Here is a 7471-nt window from a genome sequence, read left to right as displayed (position 1 = left end):
TGCTGATGTAGTGCTGATGGCTTGTTCCACAAGTGGCTCGACCCCAATGGCACATGCATGTTGGGACATGAATGTCAGCTCGTCAAGGAGAGCTGGAAAACTGCTCCTGTACCTGCAGCAATACACCTGTCCCAAAGGTGTTTCAGTCTTCCAATGATTTCTATCATGTTACAGATTTTAAAACAAATTAGTGCTATAACCATAAGATGGTTAATCCACTTTCCAAATCAGGTAAGTGTTCATAGGTGCGGATTGTACATTCTTACTGTCAATGCTTGAACTGGTTTGAATGGGATATATGTTTAAGGAGCTAAATATTGTACAAGTGTTGCAATCTACATCAGATGGGTGTGTTGATGACACCGGCTGCTGGGAGTTCTTGACTGCTGAGCAGTTGACTTCCTGAGACTCACCCCTTCAAGTCAGCACAGTGGCACAGCAGTAAAGTTGCTGCCTTACAACGCCAGAGACCTGGGCTCGATCCTGACCACAGGTGCTGTCTGTACGATCTTTGTACATTGTCCCTGTGACCGTGTGGATTTCCTCCGGGTGCTCTGGTTTCCGCCCACATCCAAAAGATGTACAGGTTTGTCTCCGGTAAAACTGTAAATTGTGCCTAGTGTGTAGGATAATGTTATGGGGTGACGGTATGGTCGGCATGGACTCAGTGGGCTGAAGGGTCTGTTTCCGTGATGTATCTCTGAACTAAACTAAACTAAGCTACATCAGCATTTTCAAATAAATATTAATGTTCATGGATCCGAAGCTGCAGCAACCATAGATTTATGCCAAAGTACTTAAAAATGTTGAGATGTATTAGCGATGTTTCCACTAGTGGGAAAGTCTAGGATCAGAGGCCATTGCCTCAGAATAAAATGACGTGCCAAAAGTAGAGATTGGCAGATTCTTAATTAGTAAGAGTGTCAGGAGAGAAGGCAGAAGAATGGGGTTGAGAGGGACAAATAGATCAGCCATGATGGCAGTAGATTCGATGGGCCGAATGGCCTAATTCTGTTCCTATGATGTATGCACATGAACTTATGAAATTATTTACTGTAGTAAAACAAGAGAAGACAATGGTTTATATATCGCCTCTGCTGTAATAATGCAATTTTTAAATTGATGCTTACATTAAAATAGCTTAGAGGGGAATGTGGTAGGAATGCCACCTATCACTTTGAGTCTGCAGTGAAGGGAATGTGATTTAGCTGGTACGGAGTTCAATATGGGGATATAATTGAATGACCACATATTTATTCAGTTTATTGAAAAGTCAAGTAATACTGAATGCTGAATTATAAAGGTTACAACAGGGTCAGAACTCACACAGTTCATAAACCTCCCACTGGATCACCCACAATGATTGACCGGCAAGCGTTCCATCTTGTTCTGCAATTTCAGCCTGTTTGCTGCAGCCTGCATTCTCTTTACCTTTCCTATTGTTCCCAGGTGTAGGGTTGCTCCCATCATCTCTTCACTCAACACCTAAAGTTCTAGTTCTGGTTTTGGCAGAACTCTGCACTGAACAGAGAAGCAGAGTATTTAAAAATTCATGATGATATATTGCTGAATAAATAGTAATGACTTGTAGAGTGTGAGTGTGTGAGATGGGAAGGTAATTTGTAACGAGAGAACTAGAGGTACTTGTATTGTAACTAAACATTCCAGATTAAGTTTCAGGTCTGAAAGGAGTGGCCTTATCATTTGGGTTCCTCTTAAAAACAACATGTTTCTTTAAAATATTACTAAATAAAGGCACTGGTTTATGTCATTGACACACGCTGATTCAGATGATCCAGAGTCTGCTTAGTATGGTGGGAGTTGGATGTTACAAATGACCTCAGTAGTATTGGATGGTGACGAAGAGATGTGACTTTCAGATCATTCCAGACCATTCATCAGAGTCTTTTCATTGCTACCCATCGATTTCCATTCAATATCAAGAGACACAATATCAGAGGCACGGTGGCACAACGGTAGGGTTGCTGCCTTACAGCACCTTACTGTGCCAGAGACCCAGGTTCGAACCCGGCTATGGGTGCTGTCTGTACGGAGTTTGTATGTTCTCCCCATGTGACCTGCGAGGGTATTCTCCAAGATCTTCGGTTTCCTCCCACACTCCAAGGATATACAGGTTTATACGTTAATTACTTGGTATAAATGTAAATTGTCCCCAGAGTGTGTAGGATTGTGTTAATGTGCGGGGATCGCTGGTTGGTGCAGACTCGGTGGGCCGAAGGGCCTGTTTCCGTGCTGTATCTCTAAACTAAACTAATATCCAAAAACTCAAGATTGCTGTTGAGAGATCAGATCACTATTCAGAGATTATAGATCATTATCGGGAAGTAGGACTCAAGATCACTATCCAGAGATAGTGAATCATGAAAATTAAGAAAACTACAGACACAATATTAAAATAGAAGATGCTGGAAGACTAAGCACATCAAGCAACATTCAGCGTAAAGAGAAACAGTTTACATTTCAGATTGTTAACTGGTAAATGATATATTTACCAGAACTGCGATTAAGAGAAAACAAGTTAGTTTCGGCAGCATTGGATGTGGGGGACAGAGGGTAGAACAAAGAGAATTTTGGTGATTGGGTGAAATGAAAAAGCTATTAAGGAGTAGATAATCTCCTTTGCCTATGCAATGTTTTGTTAATCTTATGAAGTCTAGGTAATGTTGTATAGTCAGTCTTGGTGACTCAAGATCACAGTATAATCGGTCTTAAGGGCCTGTGCGATTATTTTCGGCGACTGCGGGCGTCAGGGACTGAGACACAGTTGACGTCAACCTGCGACAATCTGCGTCAGCTGACGCCACAATTTCCAGGACCTCAACAGCGACAAACACACGACAGCATACGACAGCGCCTACGACATCCTGTGACCGCACAGACGTCAAACAGCAACAGCCGAAGTCAGCATACGTCCACCCGCGACACGACACGGCAAGGTACGACAGGCTGCGTCACTGTCTACGACATCTGAGGACAACAGGTTGACGCATGACAATGCACGATGACGCAGGCTGTCGCAAAATGAATTAACCGAGATCATGACCGTGCGTCACCGGGCGGTGTCGCGGAAAGATTTTGAATATTCCAAAATCCAGCGGCGGCAAGGAGACATCGCGTCACGCCGCGAGAACCTTTTTTCAGGCTGTCGCCGAAAATATCGCCCTTTAGATCCATCAGATCATTATCTGAAGACACATCAATACCTAGCAACACCAGTTTACCTTTCAGGAACTGCAGATATCTGTTCCGGGGCACCAGTTCATTATCCAGAGGCACAAGATTACTATACAGAAACACTAGATCATTACTCACATTGCTCTCCAAGTGCATCAGTTTGCAGAATTTGAGAGCTCCTCAGATCATTGACCAAAGACAGGGGTTCATGATCTTGGCACTCCCATTCACTAATCTCCATTCCTGATACTGACCAAGGATGCTGGTCCAGTTTCTAATCAGTACCTGGAGTTTCCAAATTATGATTTAGGAAAGCTATTAGGAACTCCTGAGATAGAATTCATTTAAAAGGCCAGAAAAAAACAGGCAGAATCAGTGGGTTATGTTCAAATCACAGAATGTTGCTTGTGGATTTCCACACAGATTAGCTTTTCAAAATCCATGTATTTTATTTTAGATAACCTGCACGGTATGCAATTATCTGATGATACGCAAGAGAGGAAAGTGAGTTGTGAGGAAGACAAACTCCTCCTTGCAGGTTAAGGTAATGGATAGGGTGAAGTATAATGTGGGGAAACGTGGGCAACCTCTTTTCCTCTCCACTAATTAGTTCAGGCCTCAACTTCTTGATATCATGGAGCCCTAACCTTCCAATCCTGTTTGACATCCAAACCAAACTCCTTGCCCTGGTCCTGATCCTGAAAAGCAACCCCTCCCTTGCTATGCTCAATCTTCATTGTCGACCCACTCCCACTGATCCTTATTGCTGATGCCCATCTTTGACTGGCGACCCTGCCTCACACCTAACCCTATTAATTTTGTCCAGGATGGTAAATTTTGTTTAGTGTTCCCGAAAATGCAGGAAGAAATGCAGCAGTGGTTCAAATACTAAACATTAAAGTGTGCAGTGCAAGGCTCATGATTAGATTTTTTGTTGGCATGCCTGTCTTGCCTAGGCCATGTGAGTACAATTTCTAGGCTATGAGTTTCTAAGATGATGCTGGTTGACTATTTCTAGCTGGAGAGCCTTGCATTGGAAACAAAGGTAGGCTTGAACTAGGCTGCAGAAGAAAGATCATTGATCAGGGCTTTGTACTTCTCCAGAGATCTCTACTTTGGAGAGCTGCAATTGCCCAGACATTGTATGGTCAGCAATTGAGGGTGATACATTTTGGAACCAGGAGATTTGAGGATTCAGTTTTAAATCATTTAGGCTTTCTCTTCTTCTTGCGTTTGGCGTGCACAGTCTAAAGTTGTAAGACAACTTGTTCTGTTTGATCTTCTGTTTATGCACGCCAGGTTGATTGCATTCGTCGAAACAAGGTGGACCACGTGAAGGTTGCAATCTCCCACCCCATCATTTAGGCTGAGTGGCTGCATTTCATGCCTAGCAAGGGGGAAGCACTGAATTAATTGGAAAGAAAGGAGAAATGTTCTGCAGTTGATGTTAACCTGGGAAGAATAAACTAATGGGGAATGTTCATAATGCAGAAAGAAGGCAATGTTAATGTTACTATGACTGTCTGCCCTGGCAGTGAAACATTAAGGCAGTGGTGTTTCAGTACTGAAACTGAAGTAGCTGCAGTAACAGGGAATTACTCACTGCCTGCTCCATGGGCAGTTTCATATCCATGTGATATTCTGAACTCTTGTTTTGAGGTGTGGCTGGAGCAGGTTTAGTCAGTCAAGCTCTTGAGGTTTGCAAGGCACAGTTTCTGGCAGTGCCACGTGTTCAGGTTGGTTGCAAAAATACCAGAGAAACTGAAACTTGACACAATCAAAGAAATCCTTCTCAAAAATATTTTGAGTAGGACATGATTCACCAAACTTACAAGCACTAAGATAAATTTACATTGATGTGAAACTGAATTCATGTTTCACACAACTTCATAACCTTCAAATATCGGCATCTATCTGATAGTTGGACAGAGATCAGAGAATGAAGTACATATTGAAGGGAAATCCACAACTCATTAATATATGGTTTCTGTGCATCTCACTTATAGAACTAAGCGGTTTATTGAGTGAGTACAAGGAAGCTGTCACTAATTGATAGAAGTTGTGATACTAAAGTACAAAAGAGCAGTTGTAGCATTTGTTTATGAGGAAGGCTTTTATTAATTCAGGGAGAGAGATGGCATCATTCAGCGATGAAGGGGAAGGGGTCAATATTGAGGGGAGAACAGCATCACCCACTGACGGAGGAGAATTTGTCCCTCATTGATGGTTGGGAGATGCATCATTTGCTGTTAACAATATAAACTGACTGGCATTTCTTCAATGTGCACCATACAGTGATCATGTGCTTAACCCTAGGTTGGCCACTCCCTGATAAGGAGCCTTCCTGACTGGGCTCTGCCTGCTGACTCTCTTTGGAACAAGGAGCAGGAATCAATGGAAGTAAAGAACAAATTCATCAGGACCAATTCCACATTTTACTCAATGGGATTGGCCACCAGATTGGGGCCTAGCCACTCTTCATCAGGGGTTTTATATAGATACATAGACAATAGGTGCACGAGTAGGCCATTCGGCCCTTCAAGCCAGCACCGCCATTCAATGTGATCATCCACAGTCAGCACCCTGTTCCTGCCTTCTCCCCATACCCTTTGATTCCACTAGCCCTAAAAGCTCTATCTAACTCTATTTTGAATGCATCCAGTGATTCGGCCTCCACTGCCTTCTGTGGCAGAGAATTCCACAAATTCTCATTTTGTATCAATCATATTTGTAACTGCATTGGAATACAGACAATATTGTCGAAATTTGTCCTCCCTCCTACCTTCGGGTGGTCTAACAACCTCCAGCTATTGCTGAGTTTTAGCTTGCACCGTAACTGTGTAAATTTAGTATACTGCAGCTGAAGATATGATCATTGTCATTAGAAGTGAAATGTAAAATTCATTCTTTACCACGGTGTAGTGGTGTGAAGGGGAATTCCACACAGACAGGAAGGTGACCTTTACAAAGCGTGGAGGCCAAGGAGAAAATGATAAGCTGACTGACTTGATTATGCTTGTCGTCGAGATGTTGGTAAGTGAAACTCTCCAGGTAGATGTAATGGTCACTGAGTCCATCTCCACAGAGAGACAGAGTTTAATGAATGTATCTGTACTAGCATGTAACCACAGGTAGTGTGGCTTTTGTTAAGCAGAGCAGGGTAAACTATTTTAGCAATGCATACCATAGCCACATACTCTTTTGATCTGAGGGATTGTAATAATGTGGTTCACTTTAGTCTTCATAAATGGGATAGAACTACCAGAAAAAAAACTTTTGTGTATGATAAATTCAATGAGAATTTTTAAACATTTCTGGATAAGGTCAATAATTTTAACACCGACTCGATAAACCAGTGAACATTGATTTCCCTGTTTCTGTTACGATTCCTCCCTCCCTTCCTGAAGGAATTAAATCCTTTCTCATATTCAGCTCCACAGCTATTGACCTCCTTCCAGAGGCCAACAGTATTTTCTGATATACTGTGAGGGTACATAGATTTCTCAATTATTCACCCCATCAGAAAGATTTGCATTCATCTGGGAGATTTTATTACAGAGATCCCAGTAACATTTTTAAAACATTTTTTTTTAATATAGGGAGTGCTGCTGTTAATTTTTGGAAAATGTTTAACAAAAACCATGATAATGAACAGATAATTAGTTGATAATTTAAGCATAACAGACAGGCAGCAGCTAGGGTAAAAAGAGCTCTTCAAAACACTAACATCCTCTCAGGAGGGGAGATGGGAGCATATTTTAAAGTCATTCAATATATCTGGCATGAAGGGCAGACATTCCTAAGAGGGATTATTGGATAGTGATCATCAGCGGAAATGCTGGCTGCATTTTCATCCTTAATTCACCAGCACCAAGGCCAATCGCAACAAAAAGCACATAATAAAATATTAGTCAATAGTGTAGACAAAGTGGTACAGCAGTGATAGTAAAATGGGTTAAACATAATCAAATAGGGTGGTAGAAAGTGGGGGAAACCTACAGTGAAACATGCTAGCCACTTTTATTCTCCGTTTATAGACTGTTTGAATTAGGATTTGGGAATTGCAAGGTGGGTATTTAAAGATCACATTCCAGTAAACAACTGTCAACAGTGAAGAGAATATAAGTAGATTGGTTGGTCTTTTGATATGCAAAGACAGATGAAAATGTTTATTTAATATTATACATATTAAAATAAATAACGCAGACAGCATTAACTACTTAATAGGAATATGTTAAAGACATCTTAAAGACAGATGAACAGTGAATCCACATGG

The sequence above is a fragment of the Amblyraja radiata genome, chromosome 28, assembly GCF_010909765.2.
Source record: "Amblyraja radiata isolate CabotCenter1 chromosome 28, sAmbRad1.1.pri, whole genome shotgun sequence".
Classification (NCBI taxonomy): domain Eukaryota; kingdom Metazoa; phylum Chordata; class Chondrichthyes; order Rajiformes; family Rajidae; genus Amblyraja; species Amblyraja radiata.
The sequence above is the reverse complement of the archived record's forward strand: the minus strand, read 5'-3'. Positions refer to the sequence as shown.